The sequence below is a fragment of the Crocodylus siamensis genome, chromosome 4 (genome assembly GCF_052110815.1).
Source record: "Crocodylus siamensis isolate JL-2025a chromosome 4, ASM5211081v1, whole genome shotgun sequence".
Lineage (NCBI taxonomy): Eukaryota > Metazoa > Chordata > Crocodylia > Crocodylidae > Crocodylus > Crocodylus siamensis.
Genome location: NC_143398.1, coordinates 5,486,530 through 5,514,166, shown reverse-complemented (window position 1 = coordinate 5,514,166; position 27,637 = coordinate 5,486,530). Strand labels below are relative to the sequence as shown.

Below are 27,637 nucleotides of genomic sequence, written 5' to 3'. Positions count from 1 at the left end.
TGTGGTAATTGTGAAAGCCACTAGCTGATATATCTCTCATCCTCTTGCAAGTGTTAGCTGCTTCTTTCTGCCAGCTGTATCTCTCCCAGGAGCCCTGTCATTCCCAGCTGGTTGAACAGTATTCTCTTGGCAGCAGAGATCTCCGAATCGCAGGAACCAGCCGTTTGGCATGCTGGCTTGACCGTTCGCGGATCTAGTCTGCTTTGATCTGTCGTTGCCATGCTTTTCATTTCTTCTCTCTTCGTTACTACATATACACTCCTGTACCCAGAAGGACCCAATTCAGACCGCTTGGAATGAAGAAACATCGTGGGGTGGGAGGGAAGAAGCATTTCCTGACTCACCTTTTAAATGCCAAGAAGTTTGCAGCTTCAGGTATTACATAGATTTCATAGACATTAGGGCTGGAAGGGACCTCGGGAGATCATCGAGTATTAAAGCTAAATGTAAAGATCTGAAGCACTGGGGTAATCTTGCATTCAGAAACTTTTGCACCAGGGCTCCTCTTTAACCAAGTCATCAAGGGCATACTTAAATCCAGCTCTGCTGTGTTTGTATGTATGTGCATTGCTTGTGTTACATTGCCATCTGTGAGACTCGACCACATATGAGCATGCTGTGAGAGGCAGGATGGTCCAGCAGTCACGAGACCTTAACTTTAACTCCCTGCCCCGCCGGACTCTGAACAAGTCCTTGAGCAAATCATTTAGGCCCAGTTCCAGAAAAGGAGGCAGTTGCCTAAACACCTTTTGGGTGCCTCTCCCTCAGTCTGTTCATTGCTTTCCAGTCTGTAAAATGGGGATACTATACTTGCTGTATTTCTGAAAGGTGTTGGGAAAGAGGTATTCATGACCAAAAGTTACTTGGATGTTGAGGAAATGAGGGTCATATATGTAGTTTAAAACAAAAATTGAGGGCCAGATTGTTTCAGCAATAACTTGCATTACTCAAATAGCTTATATGATGAAAGAGTCTATGGACCTTTCCTTAAAAATAAAACCATTTTCTTTTCTGGCAGTTTTTTCCAAATAGCAGTGATTGGCAGCATACTTGAACACTACATCCTTGCATTGTTTGGCCCATCATATCAAACATTGCTTATTTGTACACTCCAGATTTTCAAACGTTTCTCTGCCCTGAACCAGGTGTTGGTTTGAAAATGGGCTTGGTTAACCAAATGTGTTTTGGAGCATCTGTTTCTGCCTTCATTGTGATTCTTCCTCTCTCAAGACAGAGCCAAGTATAAAATCCTGATAAGGAAATTTGATGCCATTTTAAGATTTGGAAGGGTTATTTGCATAACCTGCAGCTTTTTGCAGTCATCCAAAGTTTGTTGTTGGTTCATGCGTTTTGCCTGCAGAGGTCATTGGCTTGACTGGGTGTTTCGACTTCCACGAGAGCTTGGTTTCCTGATGTTAATCTCTTAGGGCTCTGAGTACATCACCTAAAAGTTTTAGTGGTTACAGGTTTGCAGAGGGGAAAGTCTGTTGGGAGTCTACTCAGTCATACTAGCCTAAATTTTGGCTATTTTTTTTTCTGTCTGCTTAACTGTTTTGAATGTTAGTTTTGGGAGCTCATAGCTTCTAAGGTGAACAATCACAAGGCCCCATACAATACTTTTTTGGGGTGATTTTGGCTCAATTAGTTTCTCAGTTTTGCTGGTGTATAGCTAGTGAAATCGTTGGTATTCATCCAATATTAAGCACTGTGAAAGCAGAGACAAGCTGTCGGTGTGTTGGTGCCCTGTGGACTTGGATCCTGTTGAACGGTATGAGCCCCCAAATCTGTTTTCATTTGTAAAATAAGCTTGTTAAAGAGGCACTTAAGGGGGTGGTTGACTTGGTTGCTCTGAGGAAAGCCCTGGGAAAGCCGGAGTCCCAAACCTTTAGTCCTAATTCCGTCCCCAAGGCTGGATGCGTCTTCACCGCAAGCCGCTTTTCCTCTCTGCCTGATTTGCACTTCTGCCCTTTACCTGCCTACCATGAGTGACACACCAAGAAGGTTAGTTAGATGAAAGCTGTGAAACGCTTCAAAGGAGGAAATTGTTGTATCGCTGCTAAATATTCCTATTTATACCCTCCCCCCCACCATATAGGATCTGCCTCTCCCATTTCTCCCGGCATCCAGGCAATAAGCATGTAAAACGTATACAACAATAATGATTGAAATTAATATCTCAGGAATGACACCAGCATAATTACAAAAGCCTCCTGGGCTCTCGGTGAGAGAAGTGATATCCACAAGCTGAGTTATTAAAGTGGCACTGTCCTTCTGCACACGCGTGAGTTGTCATCATCGCTTACATAGCTGTCTTGCTTTATTACAGCTGTATTAGAACGAATGCCTTCCCCAGCTTTATGGAGTGCCTATTAACAGCATTTGCTTGATTTAAGGAATGGCTGCAGTATATGAACACAACTCGGTTCAATGAATAAATTTAGCACTTTAATGCTATTTATTTACTCCGCACTTTAAAAGGTAATATAATAAATAATGGGTCCCACAGGGTTGGGGGTAAGTCAGTGATCATCCTCTCAGCAGGCAGATGAACACAGCTTAGGCACAGAAATAATGATCAAAATTCACAGTGCTCCCTGGGATGCCATTTATATACCTGGATCTAATAAAGAAAGAATTACAATGCTTAACAGCATGCTTAGCACTGGGATCTGAATGTAATGAGACTGGGAGTGGGGAACACACAGCTACTTTAGGTAAATGTGGAACCGTCAAACCCACCTCAAATCGGCGTGCTGGACACCGAGAGGAACGAGGGATCTACTGCTGGCTCGGTCTGTGACTCGCTGTCTGTCAGTGAACCTCTTCCTTCCTAGGACTATGTCTGGATTCAGGGATATATCGCTTCTGTGTATTTGGCTATCCAAAGCCCTCTGGTGAAAGCTTGGAAACCTCAAATCAGATGATGTTAGTAGAGATGTACTTACATCTCAGAAAACTGAGAAAAACAGGAGGGTGCATTTTGGTGCCTAAAAATAACTGTATTTTCTTGCATACAATATGCATTTAAAAAAAAAATCAGCTGTTGGAACGTGGAGCATGAAGTATAAAAGAGGAAATACAGTAATAGCAGTTTCTGCTGAGAAAAGCCTCTGGCTGTGGGGGTGTGCAAGTAAAGCTACACGTGTCATCAGCTGGGGGCTTATGGATAATTTTTTGCATGATTTTTTTATTTTACTAATATAATGTGTAGTCTCTATGCATTGGTTAACAGCAAACTGTATTCAGCCGTATTTTTCTTATGTCTCTATAGATTGTGGTATTTGATATAAATGTAGTTTTGATGCATCTTTTATATTCTAGCTAAGGTTGTTTTAGTGAGTTGATGATTTACTTAAATGGACCTCCCCTATTCATGCTTTTAGAGCAATAATGATTTACAGTTAGCATGTGAATTGGATTGTTTACTGATTCCCTTGAATTAACATTTTTGAAAGAAGTTTGACACCTGGTGTTAGCAAATAAAAACCTAGGATTCGGGACCAGCCTAAGAGATTGACACAACACCTCGTTTGAGTGACAGAAAGGCTTTATTTACTACAAGTATTCAGAGGCAAATGATCACAAACCAAAGCAAAGTCCAGTAATTAGCTGTAAGGTGATGATTTTCTCACCAAACAGGCGACAAAAAAGCAGTCTGTTTCTCTTCAATTTCTCGAATAAGCTGGGCGCAGCAATAGTTGGTGTCGGAATTTTCTCACTCTTGGGCTAGGAACAGAGCTTCAAAAAGCTCGAGTCTCATTTGATTCAGTCTTTGCAGGTTAGTCTAAACCAGGGGTGGGCAAAATCCAGCCCGTGAGGCCATTCTGTGCGGCGTGCGGGGCCCCTAAACATTTTTTTAAAATTAAAATTTATTTGTCCTTGGTTCCTGTGTTTAAAAAAAAAAAAAAAAAAAAAAGGGGGGGGGGCAGGATCCAGGGGAATCCTCAGTGGGCTCCTGCAACATCAGGCCTGCCCGGCCCCTCTCCCCCCGAGCTGAAAGCCCCAACAGGGGCTTCTGGCCTGGGACTACATAGCTGCTCCGGCACCCCACACTGCAGCTGCTCACAGCCCATGTCGGGCCACCTGTGCCTGCTCAGGACAGTCCCGTGTGGGCTGCAAGCATCTGCAGCAGGGAGCGCAGACCACGGGCTGGGGGAGGGGCTGCTTTTTCCTGTGCTCTGCTCCAGCTCCTTCCCTGCCGGCAAGCAGGGGGTTGGGGTGGTGCACTGCCCCCCCTGCCTGTACTGCAGGGCTAGGGGGTGCTGGGAGTAAGAGGGCGCGGGAGCACAGGGCCCGCACTGGTTTCCCGAGGTCAGCACCAGCAGGGCCCAGAGCAGGCTGGCAGGGGTACAGGGTCCTGCCTGGCAGGGGCTCTGTGGAGCTAAGCCAGCTCCCTCCTCTCCCTGCTTGTGCAGCCCAGCCCAGCCCAGCTCCACAAACCTCTGCCAGCTTGTGCCCTGCTCTGCCCCCCCCCACCGGCACATTGGTCCCAAGACATTAGGACATTGGTTCCAAGACTAATCTAGTCTCTTTTTATGACCAGGTTACAAAACACCTGGACACAGAAGCAGGGGTGCATATCGTTTACTTAGACTTCAGGAAGGCCTTTGATACAGTATCCCACCCCATCCTGGTGAACAAGTTAAGAGGCTGTGACTTGGGTGTTTGCACAGTCCGGTGGATGGCAAATTTGCTAGTGGGTCGTACCCAGAGAGTGGTGGTGGAGGGGTTGGTATCGACCTGGAAGGGAGTGGGCAGTGGGGTCCTGCAGGGCTCGGTGCTTGGACCGGTACTCTTCAATGTCTTCATCAGTGACTTAGACGAGGGAGTGAAGTGTACTCTGTCCAAGTTTGCGGATGATGCAAAACTGTGGGGAGAAGTGGACACACCGGAGGGCAGGGAACAACTACAGGTAGACCTGGACAGGTTGGACAACTGGGCAGAAAACAATAAGATGCAATTTAACAAGGAGAAATGCAGAGTGCTGCACCTAGGGAGGAAAAATGCCCAACACACCTACTGCATAGGAAATGACCTGCTCGGCAGCACGGAAGCGGAAAGGGATCTCGGAGTCCTAGTGGACTCCAAGATGAACACGAGTCGTCAGTGTGACAAAGTCATCAGCAAAGCTAACAGCACTTTATCGTGCATCAGCAGATGCATGACAAACAGAACCAGGGAGGTGATACTTCCCCTCTATCGGGCGCTGGTCAGGCCGCAGCTGGAGTACTGCGTCCAGTTTTGGGTGCCACACTTCAAAAGGGATGTGGACAACCTGGAGAGGGTCCAAAGAAGGACCACTTGCGTGGTTAAGGACTTGCAGGCCAAGCCCTCCGAGGAGAGACTAGGGCACCTGGACCTCTTCAGCCTCTGCAAGAGAAGGTGGAGAGGCGACCTTGTGGCTGCCTATAAGTTCATCATGGGGGCACAGAAGGGAATTGGTGAGGATCTACTCACCAAGGTGCCCCTGGGGATCACAAGAAGTAATGGCCGTAAGCTAGCAGAGAGCAGATTTAGATTGGACATTAGGAGGAACTTCTTCACAGTTAGAGTGGCCAAGGTCTGGAATGGGCTCCCAAGGGAGGTGGTGCTCTCCCCTACCCCGGGGGTCTTCAAGAGAAGGTTGGATGGGCATCTGGCTGGGTTCATCTGAACCCAGCACTCTTTCCTGCCTATGCAGGGGGTCAGACTTGATGATCTATTGAGGTCCCTTCCAACCCTAACATCTGTGAATCTATAAGTTGGTGACCAGGGGGCGGGGCACCTTTCAAGGGGTGGGGCTACCCATGTGGCCCTTGACAGTTTACCAAAACTGGGTAAGCAGCCCTCCCCCCAAAATAATTGCCTCCCCCGTGGTCTAACCTGCTGAGGCTGAATCAGTTTATAACTGCACAAACATTGCCTCTGGACTGAAGAAATGCAGGCACATGCCTGCACTGGCTCAGGCTAGAAGGCGGGGGGGTGTTAGAGCAGCCCTCTCTTCGTTTCTACAGTGCTGAGCTGAGGGAGGCATGGCCACACCCTGACAGGATGCCCCTCGGTTGCTTTCTTAATGGGGGGATAAACACTAAATGAACAGAATGATATATACTGTTATCAATTCCCTGCTGGGCTGGTTTGGGGGGGGAAGGGGAACCAGCCCAGCAGGGAATTGATAACAGTATATATCATTCTGTTCATTTAGTGTTTATCCCCCCCATTAAGAAAGCAACCGAGGGGCATCGTTACCAGCTACCTGTTGATTCTGCCTTTATCCCATCTGCCACACCAGGGACTGTAGCCAGCATGTGGTCTGCTAGCTAATGGTGAGGTGTCTGTGTAAGGCAGAGGGGATGGGGAGTGGGGGAGCAGGGGGAAGCCAGGAGTCTCTACCCAGCTCTGGCCAGGGAACAGAGGGGAGGGGCCAGCTCTGCTGTGGAGCAGAGAGCTCTGCCCAGCCCAGAGAATATACCAGAGATGCTGGAGGAGTCTGGTTTAACTTAAACCAGGAAGGGGTGTGGGACAGACACTGCATAAACCGGCTTGACCCAAATCAGTTTAGTCTGATACTACATTCAGCCAGATTTATCTCAAACTGGTGTCAGCCATTTTCAGACCGGTTTATGTGCACTGAACATCAGTTCTGTTACAGGTTTAAACCAGTTTCTGATCACTTAAACCAGTTTATGTGCAATGTCTGTCCCTAGCCTTGAAGCACATGCTGTTAACTGTTTCACTTCTTTCTTATCCCCGTAGTCCAGCACCTTCAAAGCATTCTTGTAGTTGTATAAATCACGAGAGAGTCCCAAGCAGTACTTGTCAGGGAAATCCTGTTAATCAAACTGCTCATTATTGGTTATCAGGAAGTTCCAATTTGAATGAATTGCCTTCCTCAGTGACCAAAGGTTATCCAGGTCTGCTAACTTTGGAACGTATCAAGAAACTAATTAACAACCGGGAAAAACACGAGGTTTTGGGGAGTGTCCTTGGGAGATGAAGGGGACCACTAGGCACAACAGAAGTAAATCAGGAAGAAACAGCAAAACAGAAGTTAAATTAGGAGGAGATGTCTATCGTATATGGAGAATGACTCTTCCTGCACATAACATGAGTTAATTGCAAAAGAAATATTCAGCATACTAATTAATCAAGGATAGATATTTCACACTGGTACATACCAGACAGCTAGGATCCTGCTTAAAATCATCATGAATATAGTAAGATAAGTTGGAAGTGATACCTCATTACTGTTTCTTCAGATGGCCTAGCCATGAACTCGCTTCCTTACATTGTGCAGTTAGCATCAGTATTTTGTATTTTAACTTTTGCATGTAGGCCACAGCTTAGTATGAGTTTCAGAGTCATCACCTGGCTGTTTATACGACTGGGGAGAGAATGACACAGTATATAGTGGATCTTTGTGTCTGAAAGAGTGCACACATTCCTTTAGTTTTAACAGGATCAGGAAACTCTTGTAGTCTAGTAAATGTGCAACTTTGGGGGACAAAACTCTAGAATTCGTGGTTCACAGATAACACCTTTTATTAGCCCAACTGAGAAATCGCCCCAAGAAAATCTTTTTCTGCAGGCTTTCAGGCACACGCACCCTTCCTCAGGCTCAGGGAAAATTAAAGATAGTAAAAAGTCCCCATAGGTAGAAAATAAATTTCATTTATGCATAGAAGGTGGATGTCTGTTCCTCTGGGTCTAGGTGAGTGTCTTTGCAAGTTGCTCTTTGATGTGCAGATAAGGCAGAACTCCTTCCCTGGGGGTGTCAGGTGGCAGAAAGGCATGGAGGTGTAGAAATCTTTCTTTGTTGTTCAGCCATGAAGTTTAATTCCAGAATCGGCTCAAATTTGGCATCTTCCATGTTTCAGGGATGTATTTGGTGCCGTGTTGGTCTGAGGCAAAAAGAAATGCAAAACTTTAGAACTCTTGGTTCAGAGATGATACCTTTTATTAGACCAACTTTGCATCTTTTATTATTTTATGTATTATTTTATTATCTTTATTTTACATCATTACTATGTAATATTTTACATAGTATGCATCTTTGGAGGGCCGGAAGTTCCTGACATAGTGTTAGCCCCCATGGAACGGGAGAGGTGATCTGTGCAGATAGCCAGATAAGCAACTGTACTTAAGCCTGTCTCTGGAGCATGTCTTCGGCTTCAGTCTTCCCAGGTGCAGGGGGGCAGTGATCCCTCAGCTGGGGAGGCTGAGTAGAGCAAACTAGCTGGGGGGAAAGTGCAGGAGGCTCTGACGCATCAGAGACAGAAACTGCTTTTTAACCCCTTGTCTGGGGACTGCATCCTTGGAGCTAAGGTGCAGGGCAAGCAAAGTTTATTAGCCTGGTGTTTCTTTTGTTTTACTATTCTTATATATTTGCTTGCACCTCAACATATGGTTATTGATTTATTATGCTGGTTCTTGATTTTGATTTTTTTTTTTTTTTTTTTTTTAATAATTCCTTTTTGTTACCTTTTTACACACCCCTCATTGTCAGGTGATGCTTGTGATTCCAGAGCATCTGACCATACAGGCTTGCTCTTCATACTGAAAAGGGGGGTCCATCTTTTCTGAGCATGTGACCAGGCAAGGGTGTGATCCTTCTAGCTCAGGGGTGGGCAAACTGTGGCCCACCAGGCCATTCTATCTGGCCCACGGGGCCCCTAAAAATTTAGAAAATTAATATTTATCTTCCCCAGGCTGCCTGACATGCGTCCCTCGATGGCTTGCCAAAACTCAGTAAGCAGCCCTCCACCCAAAATAATTGCCCGCCCCTGTTCTAGCTGGCAAAATCCCCTCTATTAAGGGCCCACAAGTCTCGAGAGAGACAAGTAAGGCTGAGATTACAGGCCAAGGCACTGGCCCCTGGCACACCTCAACAGGTTTTAAGTGGTCAAGCAGCACACGAGAGAGGGGTTTGGGGCAAAAAGGGCACTCCAAGGTGTGGAAGCATCCTAGAAACATGTCTCAAAGGCTCATCCAGGCTGTCTCCAGGGCCAGGACATGTCACAATATGCCCCACAGGGAACAACACAATGAGCACGCTGGGCTCCCTAGCTGCTGCCACTCAGGTATTTACTGCTACTTACTAGGACCTTAAGATGTCTTTTTTTTTTTCCCCCCCTTCATTCTTCCTTTCAAAAACAAGGAGTATATCTTCTTTGGAAGCGTGTTGTATACAAGAAAACATGATAGGTTAACAGTACTAAAGCGGAACACCCTGAAGTTAGGAAATGTCGAAATGAAGGCTGGCAAGGATTTGCATTTAGGCTGTTGGTCAGCGTTTCTCTGATCATGGGGACCTGCCTTTTTATTTGGACCTTCCTGCTAGGAAGAGGTTGGCGTGCACAAGGGAGCCTGGACACGTATCCCAGTGTGAGCAGGAGGGCTGTAAGGTTTCATACTCCGGCAGGTAAGTGAGAGAGGTTCTAGACCCAAACTGGGCATGCTTGCCATACCAGTGCAGTCAAACCAGCAACCTCATTACTAGTCTTCCAGCCTCTTTTCAGCGTAGATTTGTACTTCGAAGGGAAATAGTTATAAGATTGTCAGGCCCTATATTTGCATAACAAAGAGTTAAAGCTTTGCCTTAATAAAGAAGGTTTTGTAAATAAAAAGATAAGGAAAAGGGACAAATATTGGATGTTGCCTACACATTATCCCACTGAGACACAAGAAGCTCAGCTGGGTAGAAATTGTTGTGCTTTGAATCTTGTGAGATGTGCAAAAAAAACTCAAGAGCACAAATGTTGAAAAGTAAAGAGAATGTTTAATATTTGTAATAATACAGGTAGAGAAGTTGCTTTATAATAAGACACTGCTTAGCCTGTCAGTATCTGGCATTTTCCCTGTGGGCAGGTTTTTCCTAATTACCAGCAATGCAAATGCAACCAGGCATCTTTACTTCCATCGCCAGGCATAGCAAAAGATTCTGTGGGGCGAATTATGTCCTCAATTATCATCCCATTAATATAGTCTTCAAATTATTCCCAAGTTGTTGTCTCCAGCTCCGTTTCCTTCAGTGGGTAGTGCTAGTTACAGCTGATTAGTAAATAACTCTGATGCTGATGCACAAGGAAAAGAAAACTTTTTTTTTTAAAGCAGCTCCGGGAGATGGAGAAAGATACTGTTGACTTTCCAGGGCTAGTAGGACCAAAACACGCAACAAAATATTCATAATTCATGCAACTGGCGGTAGTACGGATGGCCAGAAAATGGTTATTCCCCTTTAGAAAACGTTGGTGCCTCTTGCTCCATTTTTGTCTGTTGGCCACACATCCCAAATAGACGACACTCCTTGAAGCACCATGTTCTCCCCTTCTTGTTGAGCCACTGGGATGCATCATGGGAGGTCGTGGTGCTGGAAGAGACCTCAAGGGTAAACTGGTCCAACCCCCTGCATGGGGGGGTCATCTAGTCCAACTAGACCTCGAGGGTCATTTAATCCACCCCCCTGCTCAAAGCAGGACCAGCCCCAACTACATCATCCCAGCCAGGCAGTCAGTTCCACTGCTTCACTGACCTAAGAGGGCTATTTTTGGGGTTTTTTTTTACCTGAGATGGCATCTAAATGAACTTTGCCATAGGTGTGGGCTTGCTGGAGAACCCTGCCCTCCTTGGAGACCTGCAGAGGGAGTGGGTTGCTGAGGTGCTTTGACAGTGTTTCCTTGTTCAGGTGTGAGATTATTTTTTTTCAAGTACACTAAAAATAAAATAAAAGCAGAAAGCGCGTGTGCGTGAATAATAATTTTTAAAAAACTTACTAAAGAACAGTTTTGACAGAAAAATTTTCCACCAGCGTTCGCTATCAGATATAACTGGATGCATGTGGTGAGCAGATTTGTTGAGTTGGAGGGGACTTTATTTTTGCATAGGCCCTTTTCCAGCTAAGCCCACACTTGGGGAGAAAAAAAAGTAAATTTACATATCCTTCAGACAGTTGGAATTCCCAGTTGTCTGTGAGGGTATCTATGTGATGTTCAATTTTTTCCTTTTCATTTTGGCTAAATAAATCATTTCCTGCATGCGAGGAATAAAGCTTTTTCTGTGTCCTGCTATATATAGGAGCAGTTTCACATAGCCCATTCATACAGCACATGAAAGGCATCTTGCAAGAATAGCATAAATTGGTTATTTTTGTCAAGGGGAGGGGGCCAGGGGGAGAGGAGAGGATGGCATCAGTGACACCACTACAGAGGTTTCTTTTGCCCCTCTGTCCACATCCCTGAATGAAAGAATCCGGTCGCTACCTAATGAAAAGAGAAAGTGGAGACCCAGTGTAGGCTGATTATAACGAGATGAGTGCTTGTGCCAAGATCACTTTCCCTTCTTATTCGGCAATTTTCTATTCTTTCATCTTGGCAGAAAGCTTCTATTGCAAGCATTGTTTGGAGGGTGGGGGTTGGTTTCCAGCGGCTGGAGTTGGCTTTGTAGGGCCACCCAGATTTCCTCAGAGGCACTGCTTGCCTCCTGAAAAGCTCCTTTATGAAGATTGAGTATTGCTTTGGGAGGAGTAGAGGGGAAAGGTTTGTATTTCTTCTGCGGCCCAAATTTGGTATGCTGCTAGCCGGCTGCCTAGGCCTGACTCATTCTCATTAGTGGAAGCATGGACTCTAGCCACCTGGTTGTCTCCTAGGTGTGATGGTAGGTCACAAGGAGTGTACTTTGAGTTTTTTACGTGATGTCCTAGAATGAGTTTGAGAGCAGGATCTCCTGTAGCTGACTTCCCTGAATTAGCCTGGGTGGGCATAGCCCTTTATGCTGAGTCAGCGAGACCTTCCATCGTTTTAGAGGAACAGAAAAAATAAAGCCGGGAGATGGGGACCAGGTTCTTCAGTCTCTCTACACCAGTGGTCTCCAACCTTTTTCAGTAGGAGATCACCTTTGGCATTTAAAAGCAACCCAAGATCTACCATGCCCTATCGCTGCCTCCCCCCTCCCCATCGGCCCCCTGCCCAGCAGGTAAGTCTGTGGGGAGGAGAAAGTTGGTGGGGAAGCAAATCGAGGCATAGGAAGAAAAAATTACTTGGGGCTGCACCTCCCCAGCAGATAAGTCCCACCCAGCCGGGGCTTACCCCTGCTCCTGCCTCTGGCACTGTCCCTCGCTGCGGGGGCCTTGATCTAGCCCCTGCCCCTTCCCTCCCTGACGGACTGACCCGCTGGGCTGGGGCACACACGTGCATGCACGTGGGCACTCGGACTCCCCACCCCAGCCTCGGATCAACTTCAAGAGGCTCCAAGGTCTACTTGGTGACCACTGCTCTGCCCCTCATTAGGAAGGGTCATCCTTTTGTCACACAAGGCTCAAGTCATCCTCACCTCTTTATTTTCCCTGTTTAATATAAATACATAACTGAAAAGATCTTTCCTTCCTGCCACTCTGAGGGCAGCATTTTGGGTGCTCGAAGTGGTACCATGTGTGACTGCACTGTTTGGGCCATCTGCACTCCTGTGGACTGTTTTATTTGGGGCAGCAAACTGAAAAACCTGGCATATGCTTGTTAGTCTTAAAAATATAAATGCAGAGAAGCAGTTAGGAGAAACTGGTTTTCTTCCCCTACCTTTCCTCCTCTGTTGTAGAAGCTGGTGCTACAGTGAAGGTCAAAAGTTGGCATTGAATGAAAGAAAAGCAAGTCGGCCTGTACGCTGCCTCCAGCCTTCACCTGCTTCTGAAAGTTAATCTCTTTTTTTCATTTTGCTGTTATTTCTGAACATTGGTTATGGGCTTTTTTGCAAATGAAACTAAGGAAATAAGTACATTTTCCATTTTAACAGCTTGTTTGAGCTGCATGTTATTCACAAAGCCATTGGCAACAGAAACCCTCTTGGAACATCGGTTGTGCTCCAAGTAGTGGATGAAAAGCCGAGACTGACAATGTGTTTCTGAAATACCATCAAGACTTAGCTCCTGATGGTTGGTAGTGTCTCACTGGCTGGGGGAGGGATCATGTTGGCTACCAGCAACCAAACTGAAGTTGCTATTTCAGCACTTGCCTGCAGTTTTTAAGAGATGCTGCAAAAATTGGGGCTTCTTGGGTTTGAGCTAAGGCTGTAAATAGACATTACATTTGTCCCAAGAGAAAAAAAAGATTGTCCCTTTACTCTAGAGCAGTGGTCCACAGACCTGTAGGGGTCCCTGGGCTATATCTAAGGGGTCCACAAAAGATGACTGTGATCAATCAAAAGTACGTGAATACCCACACTTACCCACTCTAAGGCATCTGCGCCTCCATTTTTTAGGAGTCCACAAATGAAAAAAGGTTGAAAACCATTGCTTTAGAAATGTACAAGACCACTGCCCTGCTTTAAGTTCCTCTGAAGTATTCATGATAAAAGAGCTATCACTTTTTTCCAGGACGTTGTGGTGTGCATCTGCAAGGTTATTGTGGCTAGGTAGACATTCAGAATGCCTGAGGCAAAAGCAATCTAAGCTTTATGCTTTAATCTAAGAGTCCTAGGTAAGCTCAGGAGAGAACAGAACACACGGCCCTCGGATGGGGTGGAGTGGGGATGGGGCGTATAGGCTGCCTGCCCTGGAGGAGGCCAGTAGCTTGGGGGGCACTCCTGCATGCCTCCTAGAATGCCCCAGTGGCTCCCCGGGCTTCCCCTTATTGGCTGCTGGATGGCACAGAGCAGCCCCCCCCCCCCCACTTACAGAAATGTGATGAGCTTACGGCTGGGACTCGTCTCATGACTGGGTAGTTAGCACTAGGGGCTGTAGGCTTTACAGGTGGGATAGAGAAGGAAGGAAAGGTGGGGGTGGGTGCTGTATGTCAAGGAGCAAGACACATCCTCTGCCAGCAGAATGGGGTCAGAGGAGGGGCAAGCTGAAGTGCTCTGGGTCAAGATACAAGGGGGCCACGGGGAGAAGGATCTAACGGTGGGGGTCTACTACAGACCCCCCAACCAAGAGGAGGAGCTGGACCGGGAATTTTCAGGCCAGCTTGCAGAGGCACTTAAGGCAAGGGATGTAGTTGTCATGGGTGATTTCGATTACCCAAACATCTGCTGGGAGGAACAATCAGCCAGGTTCCTGGCCGAGATACAGGCGGCATACAACTGGTGGAAGGGGGGTGCTATTTCCAAAGAGGAGTATACCTCCTCTGCTCGGGCCTGTTGGGGGGCTGTCAGGAAAGCTAAGGTGAACATAGAGCTAGGACTAGTATCCAAGATTAAAGATAACAAAAAGTCCTTTTTCAAATATATAGGGAGGATGAAGAAGGCACTGGGAAATGTGGGGCCCCTGCAAGATTCTCTGGGCAATCTGGTGGTTGCGCCAGAGGAGAAAGCAGACCTCTTTAACCAATTCCCACCTGTCCCACCTGTAGAGATGTTTCATGCCATTCTAAACTTGGCAGAGAGACTGTGAAGAAGATCACATTTGGGGCAAGCATGAGGAAGAAATAAGCTTGTACAGAGATGCAAAAGATCGTGATTGAGAGGGAGAGCTGGCCTAAAGGGAAGAGGGCACAGATGCATGCCGAGACCTATACTCCCCACCCTGGCACCCCATCACGCACGGCACCAGCTCTTCTCCCCTCCCCACTGCACCATGGCCCTGCGCAGTCCTGCACACACAGGGCACAGCTGCCCGCACCTGCCACTTGCTCACTCTTCCTGCCCTGCTGCCAAAGAAGCTCCAAGAGGCCTCATCCTTCCCTTTGCAGAGCCCTCCACCCCTACCTAGGGACACTATAAAGATTAAAAAATACAGAGCTACAGATGCTCCCTGCCCCTGGCCTGTGGTTGTCAGTTTGGAGCAGCTGAGTGAGAGCCGAGTTCCTTTGTGCATACCTGTGTGCGAGGCAGGAAGAAGGGGGAGCCACAGAGGCCCCTGGGATGCCAGCAGACTGCAACCTAATTTGAGTCAGGAAGGAATCTGATACAGAAGTTCGATAGACTGGTCTAACCTAAACCTATTAAGTCTGATACTACATCCATCCAGGTCTGTGTTAGACTAGGTTCTGCCATTCTTAAACCAGTCTATGTGTGCTGAACTCCTGCTATGTTACAAGTTTATGCTGGTTTCCAGTCGCTTATACCGGTTTATGTGTAATGTCTGTACTTGGTGTGCGGTTCATTCCCTATCAGATTGGCCAGAATGTGCTGTCTTGTTGGCCACCTACTGGCAGAGGAGCACCAGTGCAACTTGGAAGGGCAATGTGTAAATGACTGTGCTACTCCTGTCTTGATCTTGGTAAAAACCCAGGACAATCAGGAATGGGTCAGATTTCAATGTCTTTTTAGAGCCCTAAAGTTCATTGAAGCCAACCGGTATCTTTCCATTGAGTCAGCTGGACTTTGGATTGGGCACCATACAGAATATACCATATCTCTGCAAAGCCTTAAGGTGACTATTAGTTGGCCATAATTTTTATTGGTGTGTACTTTGCCTGGGATTCAGATAGGTGGTGGATTTGATTATCCTTTAGTTGTGGAGAACTAGACTAGTAAAACCATCTTTATGCTTTGCCTTTGAGAAGAAAGTGAGAGGATTTAATTGGGCTGAGTACAGTGTCTCTCCCTCCTGTTTGACCAAAGAGACTGCATGCATGTGGGTGTAATACATTGCTAATTTTATGCGAAACAAAATACCACAAGACAAGGCTGTGGCGTAGACTGCAGAAATCCAAGGGGCCATAGTTCCTGTGTACTTGGTTTATACTTCCATCACCTGTATACATCTCCAGGAAAGGCATCAAAAGTATGTTCCCAGGATAACAAACTTGTAAAAATAGGCCTAAAACCTGTCATTTCTAGGCTCTCCAGACCAGTCTAGAGTATATTGACTTCTTCAACTTCATTTTCAGGAAAAGACACTTTTTCTTAGTTATATCCAGTGAGTAAAATTGAGTAACGCTCCTAGCAACCATCAAATGGATTTCAAAGATTGCTTGTGTTGGCAGTCCATGTAACAAATCACCTTGGAATCCTGCAGGATATTTGCCCACATCGATGTGATTTCCTGATCACGAAACCATCTGAAGTTTTCACAACAGCACCCACATTAAAATGTATGCAGATCGAGAAGGTTCTTGATACTGTTTCCTCTTCCTCCTGGACACCCAGCTCTGAAGAACCAGAGTGCCAGAAAAGAGAAAAAAAATTAGACTATTAGAAAAGTCACAGTAATAAATAACTGTATTGATCAGCCTCAGTTTGTATGAAGACAGCAGCTCCCGTTTTACTTATTCAGGTGTTCACAAAGCCATACATTACTATGTCTTCATATATTTAATGTGCTTATACATTTTTGCTCTTATTTTTAGGTAGAGAGTCCGTCATTTTATCAATACTCTTTTTTTTAAAGGATTTTAAGAGAGAAATTTGAGGTTGAATAATTTTTTTTGGCAGATGTCCTCTTCATTTGCTTCCTATTATTTATAACCTGCCATTGGTGATGCCCAAGCACTTTAGGTCTGAAATCAATCTCCGAGTACAGACATGCATCTTCCTTACATATTTTCCCACATTGATGATTGATGTTAACTCAATAAGCTGCCAACCATAGAAAAATAATTTTATGCTATTGATTTTATTTAACTTTATTTTCCCAAATAATTCACTACGTTTGAAAAACGGTTTGTTTAAAAAAAAAAGAACACCTCTTTGGGACTGATTTTTTTTTCTTTCTTTTTTTTTCAATACCTATAAAAAAAAAAAAAAAAACTTTTCTCCCTGTTTGAACAGTAGGACAATGGAACAAGCTGCACAGGGAAGATTATGATCTTCTTCATTGGTGGCTTTCAAAGAGAGGCTGGGGAAACACTTATGTGGGATGGTTTAGAAACCGTCCAATCTGCATTTCTGTGGCGGGTTTGGTTAAACGACCTTTGGTCCCTTCCGTTCCAAGGGCTCTGATTTGCTAGGAGTCTTTGGGCCTTGGATCCCACCTATCAAAGAGGTCACCAAAAATGCTTTATTCTGCAGTCAGGACTCAGAGTAGAGATGATATCTTTTATTAGAGCACCCAGACTTTTGCAAAAACATTTCTTTAATTGCAAGCTTTTGGGCACAAACCGCCTTCATCAGGCATTGGAGAAAAGATTGTAAAAGTTCTGGGTAGAAATGAAAGTTATTATTCTGCAATAACTCATGTGTTTAGCTTCCTCTTGTATATAGACCTTTGAGGGAGGGCAACGTGAAAAAATTTATAGTTTGAGATTTTCAGGGTAGGGCAGGGGATTTAACTGTGCCTTCACAAATTGGGACGAACGTGGACAAAGGGAATACAAGAAGTGATATGGGGAGAAATGAGATCCTGAATCGCAAGTATGTGTACAATGGAAACTGAAGTGTTAAAAAAAAATTCTCTTTCCCCGAAGGAGCGGAGGATGGATCAGTTGGTTGCCTTTTTGCCCTTCTGCCTAGAACATTATTACCTTGGATTACAGCCTCAAGTTTGGGCTCAACTGTGGGTGTTTCACTACCATGTTAAGGTGCTACATGGCAAAAACTAAGTTTTTCTACACGTTTGTTGTGGGTTATTGTCTGGGTGATGAGTACACTTCTAGGGTTGCAGGAACTGTAGCTATTTCTTGCTGATTTTTCCCTGAATATGAGATGGTTTTGTTTTCCAGCATTTCCTTTGGGATCTAAGAGCTTCCATGCTTGTCTAGCATGCCATAACTCATTATAAAAGGAACATCCTCATGTGGTTCAACAAGGGTAGGCCTACAGAAATCATTGAAATTACCCCAGTGTGTACCAGCTGGAGATTTGGCCTGGAGACAGCGGATTATATTGCATTATTCTGTGGAAACCACTTATTATCAAAGTTTAAGAAGGGAAATTTGGTCTAAGGCCAACTTTGCGCCATGCACTGTATTTTCTAAGCATTTAATCCATCAAAACTCTGTTGTAGGAGGCCGGCTCATCTTCCCGAAAACCCGAGGCTTGCAGGGGAAGGAATGGCTTGCGTGCCTTTCAGACGAGCGCGTCTTCATTTCCAGTGGAAGATGCGTCTCATTCTTTACATAGTTGGTGTTTTGGCCTTGTGAGGAAAACATTTGTAAGAGGGGAAAAATAGATCAAGGGCTGTTTTCAAAGTCAGCATTTCCACCAAAACCTTTCAATCTCCTGGTTCATTTTCTGAGCACCGTGACCCTCTTGAATGTCATCTGCTCTTTTCCAATTCTAAAGCCTTTCTCTCTCCTCTCTCGCTCCCTTCCCTTGTGGATCTTGTCTGTTCTGAGCTGTCCTTTCTTCCTTTGTGATGCTTCCCTCCTCCTCCTCCTCCTCCTCCTGCCGTGTGCATTGTATTATCTGGCTCATTCTAGCTGACACCTTTTGTTAGTGTTATCAGACAGATTAGAGGGACTAAGAGCCGTGTGGGTGCCGGTGCGAATTCTTCCAGGTCAACAGGTTTATTTCCGATGATAGGTCTCTTTGATTGCTCAGCGAGAATGGTGATTGATCAATACCAACTTTCCAGCTCAGCCCAAGCCTGAATTCTTGTGGATTTAACTAGCTGAGGACTGATTTCTAGGGACAGCGCGCTCTCGCCTGGTAAACTCAGAGCCCGAGTTGTCTCGGGAGTTGCAGAAAATGGACTTTCAGACCAGGCAAAACTTTTGCGTTTCCTTGCTAGCTGACTTGCCTGTATTTTTAAAGAAATGACTGTAGTGCTCATGAAGGGTAGAGTCAAATCGGTCCTGCACATGCCATGAGGATTTAGTCTGCTCTTAAATCTGATATCGCCTTGTGGTAATCCACCTCAGACCTGGCCTGCAGTATGTGGGTCATCAATGACCACAAGATGAACATGCGCCTGCAATGCGATGCTGCGGCTAGTAAAGCGACCAAAATGCTGGCGTGCATCCATAGATGCTTCTCGAGCAAATCCTGGGACGTCATTCTCCCCTTGTACTCGGCCTTGGTGAGGCCGCAGCTGGAGTACTGCGTCCAGTTCTGGGCTCCACAATTCAAAAAGGATGTGGAGAAGCTGGAGAGAGTCCAGAGGAGAGCCACGCGCATGATCAGAGGTCAGGAAAACAGATCTTACGAGGACAGGCTGAGAGCCATGGGACTCTTTAGCCTGGAAAAGCGCAGGTTCAGGGGTGATCTGATGGCCACCTATAAGTTTATCAGGGGTGACCACCAGGATCTGGGGGAACATCTGTTCACCAGAGCGCCCCAAGGGATGACTAGGTCGAACGGTCACAAACTCCTGCGAGACCATTTCAGGCCGGACATAAGGAAGAATTTCTTTACTGTCCGAGCCCCCAAGGTCTGGAACAGTCTGCCAGCGGACGTGGTTCCAGCACCTACATTGAACACCTTCAAGAGTAAATTGGATGCTTATCTTGCTGGGATCCTATGACCCCAGCTGACTTCCTGCCCTTTGGGCAGGGGCTGGACTCGATGATCTCCCGAGGTCCCTTCCAGCCCTGATGTCTATGAAGTCTATGTGCTTCCTTTGCCATCAGGAGGCCACACCATGCTCTGCCAACAGATTTTAATCAATGTGCACCATCCCTGCTTTTCCCGTCCGTACACCGGCAGTTTTCTGCCAGCGTTCCTCAAGGACTACTGGCATCCATTTCAGAGGCCTTTTTTGAACCTCGTTTGGGAAGGTGGCCATCTTCCTTTACAAAGTCACTAGTAACACTTCGTTAAAGATGATAAACCAAGAACCAGCTTCTTCCCTGTTTTTGTAATGGAGAAAGCCTCATAAGCCAACCCTCTAAAACAGGGGTGGGCAAAATACACCCTGGGGACCGGATGCAGCCCACCAGGCCATTCTGTCTGGCCCGCAGGGCCCCTAAAAAATTTAAGAAATTAATGTTAATCTGCCCTGAGCTGCCTGTCATGCAGCCCTCGATGGCTTGCCAAAACTCAGTAAGCGGCCCTCCGCCCAAAATAATTGCCTGCCCCTGCTCTAAAATGTGCTAACAGTGTCCGAGGTTTAAATGCCAAGATGAATATGAATGCCTTGCTCTATCTGTTCAGAACAAGATCCTCAGCTCATAGAGGTCCTCGTGGCTCTACAGAGTCGCACCTGGAAGGATCTGCTTCTTTATTTTACTTCCATTTAGTTTTCCTTCATGTTTTGTCAAAAATGCATTAGGTGCCTGTGGAGCGCCTTGCCTTCAATTATCGTGGCATGCGTTTGTGAACAATATGACCCAGGTAAAACCCCTCGTGCCCTCCCAACACGCTCACAGCCCCGAATTCAATTTGTGAAACAGAAGGCATATAATAAAATAGCAGTATCTTCAGGGAACCGCACAATTTAATAATAGCCCTCGTCAAAGCAGAGTTGCATTCAGCCTTTGCATTGGCTAACCTGTAGAAGAGACCGTTCGGAGAAACACTGCGTGCTTGCGTGTGCATGTGTGTGTTTGTCTGTCTACCTGATTTACTGTATGCATCTCTGTCTGTGCACTTAATAATGTCTGGGACACTTCTGCACAAGAGAAGAGTATCTTGCAAAGGGAAGTAAAAGAAGAGTAAAGGGGGGGGCAACAGCAAAACAATATGTCGGAGCATTTCACTTTGAGGTGGATTAGTGATAGTGGCTTGCATTAGCAATGACAGTGCTGAGATGATTGCTCTTCCCCGGAGACCGACAGGGATAGAAATGGTGCTCCATTATTACTGCTCGTTAATATTCTCGGCGCTAACTGGTACGGCAGGCCGAGGAGCCGAGAGGGCAGTCAAGCAATGTTTTTAAACTAATAAAGTTGTATTAGGCAGGAGATGAAATTGTTAAAATGATGACTGTTCCAGAGTGATTGAACACCCCCCCCTTTTTTTTTTATTAAGCACAGAATTTATATTCCTTTTCTGTTGGTCTGATTCAATTTGATTGAAAAATTATTGACTTTCCTGTTTTCTAAGCTTTATTGAAGTTTGTGCAGCAGCATGCGAGCCCTCACAATTAACGAGAGCATTTTCCGCTCCCATCCTAGCTTTTTAGACTGGACTCTGGTGCTCTGCTACTTTCGCATGTCCCGAGCTCAGGGTAGAGCCCAATTTTGCAGTTTTTCTTGTCAGAGGGAGACTGGCAAGAGCCTGCTTCCTCCGTCTCCCCATGCCCTGAAACAGTTTCCACGTGTTTGGGTCTGTACAGTGGGCTCTCATTCATTCCCTTCGGGATGGCCAAGCAGATGGTAGAGCAACCCTTTGAAAGCAAGACCTTCAACAAGGTGCATGTGTGGGCAGTTTTTCTAGAAATGTGAACTAGTAATTTTCTGATGTCAAAAACCTCACAACTGTTAATTAATGAACATTCACACCCACAGCGTGTGGAGGCAGGTGAATATTGTAGTCATTTTGCCCATGAGCTAAATGGAGGCAGAGAAAGCAAAGGGACATGATTTTCTTGAGATCACACAGTGAGTCAGTGGCAAAATTGGGGGCTGAACCTGGGAATTCTTGCTTTATTGTAGGAATTGCTTTTTCAGCGGGCACAAAAACCTGAACTGAACCTCTTCAGAAATCGGTGAAAAGGGGAATATGTTAAAATGACAGGGTTTGTTTGTTTTTAAAGTATCTTTTGCATATAAATCAAGTCAGGAAAAGAACTGGTCCTCTGATGTGTGCGTGCGTGCGGAAAAAATGGATCCGACTCGCATATAAACATTTGGGATTTTCCCCTCTGGGGTATGTTATAGGTTAAAGTTGTTCAGAGTTCCCACCCCCAAAAAACTCCTTGAATGGTGGTGTGCTAGCTTTTTGTGCCAGGTGAAAGGGCCTATTGGCAGATGTAATACCTGTTGGCAGCTTTAGAGTAAAAGAGGTTTGGAAGAGGGTAGATGTTAAAATTCACCTGGATACAGCCACCTCATTAGCTTTGCTTCAGTATGCAATGCTATATCTAAACGAGCACAAAATGTGCTGAAAAAGGTTGAGGATTTGTGAGCAAAGAGATTATTTCTGACCAAAAAAAACCATAAGCGTGTTGGGACTCTGTCCTGCATTGCTTGCCCATGCCCAAATTCCTATTTACCTCAGCAGAAATATAGGGTTTATGCAGCCTCAGTAGTCAATAAATGCTTAGGCTTATATTGAAGACATTCAAAAAACTAGAACGCTTGGTTCCAAAGTAATACCTTTTATTAGACCAACTGGGAAATCGCAAGAGCATTTTCCTTTTCTGCAAGCTTTCGGGATCAAAGTCCCTTCGTCAGGCTCTGGGAAAAGAATAGATGGTACAGGATGGTAACGAGTCCCCATCATAAAACACAAAAAATAAAAAATAAAAGTTACTATAGGATGATATTAACATTTTTAAATGCGAGATATCTACTGCTGTTTTAATGAGATGAGTTAACAGGCAGAGTGTAACTAAGAGGTCAGAGCTGCGACATCTCTACGGTTTGTATAGTTGCAAAAATAAAGGCTTTTGCACTGTATTGCAGGTACAGGCTGCTGTGTAATAAAAAACAAAATTGCTTTGCAAAGATCATGTGGGTCAGCTTAGCATCGGGTGGTTTGTTTTAGGAGAGATGTTTCGGTGCGGTAGTTGCAATCTTCATACAGCGTGAAGAATAGGCTGGGATTTTGTACTGTTATGAAAAGCGCATCCGACTCGGTCTCCTCATTTGGTTTTGTGCTGGAACAAAAGCGACCGGGTGCAAGTTCTGCAGGTGCGTTTGAGTTAGCTGTGAATGATGTGTCAAGAACTGTTAACATGGGAATGGCTCTCCTTTGGAGGTATAATGGAAGACTATGTGTAATGGAAACTGTTAAGTTTTAATGGCTCTTCCCAAGAAATGGGGAGGAGCGAGCCATGTGGGCATGGTGTGATTGGACTCGGAGACGAGGAGCTTGGGATGTTTGAAGATGGTAATAATAATCCTGAGGCCCGGGGAAGGACTTCATTTGGGCACGAGGCAGAACGGCTGCGCTGCAGGGAGGTGCCTGATGTGTAGGTTTCTAAGCCAAAGTCCCAAATCCTGCATTCCAGTTCACTAATGAAGATACAGTGGTTTGAAAAGGCTGCGTCATTGCAGACATGTACTCGTTGTATAACTCACAAAAGAAAGTTTCCCACAAGTCTTTTGGGACCTACTTGTTGGAGCCACATAGGCTACAGGGGTATTTAAAACAAGGGGCCCAGTCCCAGTGGTGGAGGCATAGGGAGACTGTACTGGAGTTGGAGACATCGTGTCTTGCATATTGGCGATGCAGCAAGACAAGTGTCTGTCCACGCATGTAATGCAGTCTAATTTTCAGTGCAGCAGTGCAGTCCGAAACAAAGGACTATGTATACACTATTGTTCACAAGTTGTTTGAATCATCGTGTTGTAAAATGACAGTCGTGGGTAGAATACAATAAATTACGCATTTCTTCTAAGACAGGCCGGGAATTGCCGTGACTCTTTTAAAGTTGCTGCTTGTGTTACTTTGTACGTGCTGCTTAAATCCAGATCACAATGAATCTGTCATCAAGCTCTCCCCTGATTAACAAATAATTAAAAGTAATAGCTATCTGCCTTGAACTCTGTACATGGTCTGTGGGTAAATGGAGTACTTAATTTTTCAGATTGCAAGCCTTTGACTCTCCTGAGTACATACACTGCGGTCACCCCAGACCTCTGAGGAGCATGCTTCTCTGTCGATGTAATGAATCAGTGGTGTCCTTTGATTCCCCCCCTCCCCCCAACTAATTATGAGAATGGGGCAAAAATACTTGCAGTAAAATGAGAATGTCTCTTTTGGGTACCAGGTCGTGATCCCTAGATGGGGTCTAACTCGGAGACCCTCTTTATTCAGTGGGTCCCACGCTCCACTCCTAGGAGTAGGTTTCTCCTGCTAGGTCTGCAGATGTGACGGTCCACCTCCGATTACCAGCCCTGTTTCTCAAGAGGCGGAAGTGTAACCTGCAGGAGTCTTTTTCTGGGAGCCTGCAAACAATAATGCCACTGTATTACTGACTCAGAAATAGCTTCTTCAAAACAACATGCGATTTATTTTGCCGAAAGCTGCTCGGTGCTTAGAAAAAGGGATTTAAGACAGCAAAGAGCACAGTGCACCTGCCCTCTCACCTCCTTTTGGGATCTCACTCAAGGCCTTGGGTAGACGGGACCTAGCCTGTGGCACAGCTCGTTCCTCGCAAACCTCTGATTCTGTCCGTTGGCGTGTCAGCCGCCTGGCATGCCGCCCACTCCTCCTTGTCTACTCTGGCCTTTCTCCCAGGGGCACCTTTCTAACTGTTCCGGATCTTTTGCTCTTTTAGGGTCTTAATAACCATGGCAAACAAAATCAGTTCGCTTGTCTGGAAGCCAGCCATAACATCTCCCTGGAAGGGCTCCATGCTTCTCCTGGCTGCTTTGTAGGAGTGGGGTTGAAGCTGTCTTATCTCTCGGTCCTTGTTCCATTACTTACCTATGCTGCCAGCCTCCCGTTCCTCGCCTGTAGAGTTCAGGGGGGGCAGGAATACAGCACTGAACAGTCTCACATAATACTAAGCAATATTATAGTCAGCTTCCCAGTTGGCTACAAGTGTCCGGGAGCATTACTGGCTTCTTGTTGGCCAACAACTCTCTTTCAACAGAGTCAAACTATCCAGCAGTTCCATGCTAGGATGTCATCTGAAAAGCTGGGTTAGTACCTGGACATGACATTTCTGAGGGACCTTTGGGTATTAATGAGCAGATAAGTTGGTAGCCTTCTCTCTGAGGTGGTACTGAACCCAAATCCCAGTAGGAAAGATGGTGCTGCTGGAAGAGTCTCTCATCTGCTGTGATGTCTTGTCATTAGGAAGGGAGGGAGAGTTTTCTCGCAGAAAAACTTTGACTTTCTGTTGGCTTCTTGCTGTTGGTCCTGGCATGGCAAATAGTTGTGTGTTTTAAAGATAGCTGTTTCGGACCCATTTGTCACATGACTCCCAGTATTGCATTTGTCCAGTCAAAATGTGTCCTGCAGCACATGCATTATTTGGATGGAAAACATGTATCCAGTACCAGATCAAGGCAACCCAGAGCTGTAGGCATACCACAAGTACAGCCCCACATCATGGTCCTTTCTCTAACTTGGATAAGCAAGGGGATTTCTCTTTCTGTCTCAGTTTCTGGGTCCCTGGCCTGGGACCTTTGTCTCTGCTTGAAGTTGACAGCACAGATGTCCCTCTGCTCAGGAACAAAAAGCATACCAACAGAGGAGTCTTGTCTTCAGGAGGGCTAGGGATAGCAGTGAGGACCCCAGTACTTTCCTCCACCAGCTTAAGGTTTGGCATAGTGGGCTCAACCCATTCTTGCCTGTACATATTCTCCCTCCATAGTCAGAGCCCTGATGGGTCATTGTGTTTAATCCCCCACTGAGATGCATGTGGCCTTTCACACCTCAGGGCTGATGTTTTAGACTTTGCTGACTGAGGCAGATACCTTAGCACTGGCTTACACACTTGAGTTCATTGCCAAGCTCATCTTTGCACATTAAAAGAGACGGGACCCGTTTTATTATCGTAGTACATTCATACTTGGACAAAATCTTAGGTTGTATTGTCAATTATATAGAGGGTCCAAGAGATGGAGCTGAATGTGGCTCTCAGCTTATCAAGGTTCATGCAAAGGAGATGAAAAGTGACCAGCTCTCATGGATTTCCCATACCTTACAGAATCTTCTCCGCCAGTTATTCTTTTATTGTATAGATTTTTAATCAGCCGTGTTTTTGTTTCTTTTGCCTTGTGCACTCCCCACGTGCTTTTAGGTTTTCAGGCACTGTAGCTCAGAAGCAATTGCCCAGTCTCTAGGCTCAAAAATTGCTCACTAATCCGGGGAGTACTTGGAGTAAGAGAATTCCATCTTTTCATTTGCCAAACCTTTGCATTTTTTCTTCTACCTTACAACGTCCTGTCCTTGGCGACTAAATCTATGGCCTTGCTCCCAATCCTTTCCCTAAACCTATGAAACAACCTGGATTTGATTGTTTATTAAATCTCTTTGGGTGAATAACATTATCTGTTACTCAGAAATCTGTGGATAGCCTCCGGAAGCTGCGCCAGTTACCAATATCCCATGATTGGCTTGAAAAAAAATTGCTAGGCATTAAAAATGGGTTTACAGATGGAGTTCAGTGTTTCCTCTGTAGGACAATGAGTCTTCATAAAGCCTGTTTGCTATCTGCTGCAAAAGAGCAGTTCAGAGATCCTGGGAAGGTCATGAAGGCAGTGTGCTTTTGTTGCTATCATCAACATGGCGATGAGTGTCTTGGTGAAAGTCATTTACACTCTAAAGGGCACTTACCGCCGGAACGACACCCAAGCTGAGTGCCAACCAAGTGGCAGGACTGCCAACACTGCAAGACCACCAATAAGATTGTAGCCTAATAAGCATTGTTCTTGGATGTTTTTGAGTTGAGTTTTGGCCTCCCCTCCCAGTCCCTTGTCAAGTGAACACCTGTTTATCATAAATACCATTCTTTGTGCAGTCCCAAAATACAAGGTTTCAGCCTTCACTAAATATAACATCCCAGTTTCTATATCCTTTGGAATGAATATGTATGTATTTGGCCCCAGACCTTCATGTTTTATTAAATGCAATGGGGTGATAGGAGCAAGCACCCCAGGCACCGACTTTGGGGGAGCTGGGGTGCAAAAAAAGCAGCTGCTGTTGGCAGCCATGCATTTGTGTCTGTGGTAGCAACTGGAAGATGCTTTCTGTTTTACTCCAGGTGCCTGGCCACATCCCTACAGTACTGATTAAATATATAATCTAGCCATGCTTCAGTGCATCAGATTAGGCAGTCTGCTCTTTCAAAGGCCGTCATCTTCCACCAACATCATCAGAAGCTATGTCTGCAGCCTAAAAACCAGGCTGATTTGTTATTTGGGCATTTACCCAGAGGGGGGCAGGTCTCTATCTTAACTGATCCTACTTTGGAAATTTTAGCCTGTCTTGACAGTTTATTCTGTAAAATGAAAAATAGTATCTTTTGCAGTGTTTGCCAAACAGATGACATCAAGGGGGTAACGTGGCAGAATGGAAATGTACTGAACAGTGAATGAAAATACAAGCAGCTCATCTTTTTTTCCTGCTTGTCCAAGCTGAGAGCATAGCGAGAAGTAGTTCAAGGGCATAATTGGTAAGGATCTACTTTCGACTCGGAAAATATTTGGATTCTCAGAGTTCGTGCTTGCGTGAGGTGATGCGCGCATTTGCAATCTAGGTGTTTTGCTTGATACTTTTCCAGTAGTAGTTTATAATGCGCCTCATGCTAGGCTGCCTCAAAGAAGCAAACAGCTGTTTGACTGACCCTAGTTACGGTGCTGTCCACAAGGTGGGAAACTGCTTGCCAACAGTTGTTAAACTCTCTTGCATCTTTCTTGTGTGTATGCTCTGTGAATAACTTGTTAATAATCATTTCCAAAAACTGTGCTACAGCTTAAGTCAGCGCTATTGCTAAAGACTGTAGGAAATAACTGTTGCTGGTCTGTCAATCTAATGCCAGTTGCTTGCTGATGTGCCCAAATTCCAAGGTGATTATGACTTGGCTACGTACAGAATGGGGACTGACAGGCTAAATCTCCTATTTTTAGACTTTGAATTCTTGAATGCCTTAAAACTGAAGGGCAAGGCAAAATTGAGCTGCTATCAGGATTAGCAGTTCTATAGGTTTTGTAGCGCTGGCAGGGCCTGTAGCTCTCATCCCTGTAACGATCTGGGCCATGTTAATAGTGTTCATTGTGCTAAGCACCTGCCT

The 27,637-nt window shown here is 45.5% G+C and overlaps 1 protein-coding gene across 1 annotated transcript in view; it reads left to right on the top strand.

Moving 5' to 3' along the window:
- The window catches only part of EXOC4 (exocyst complex component 4), a 577,394-nt gene that overhangs the window by 309,542 nt on the left and 240,215 nt on the right, over window positions 1–27,637 (top strand). The gene's annotated exons all lie outside the window — the stretch shown is intronic.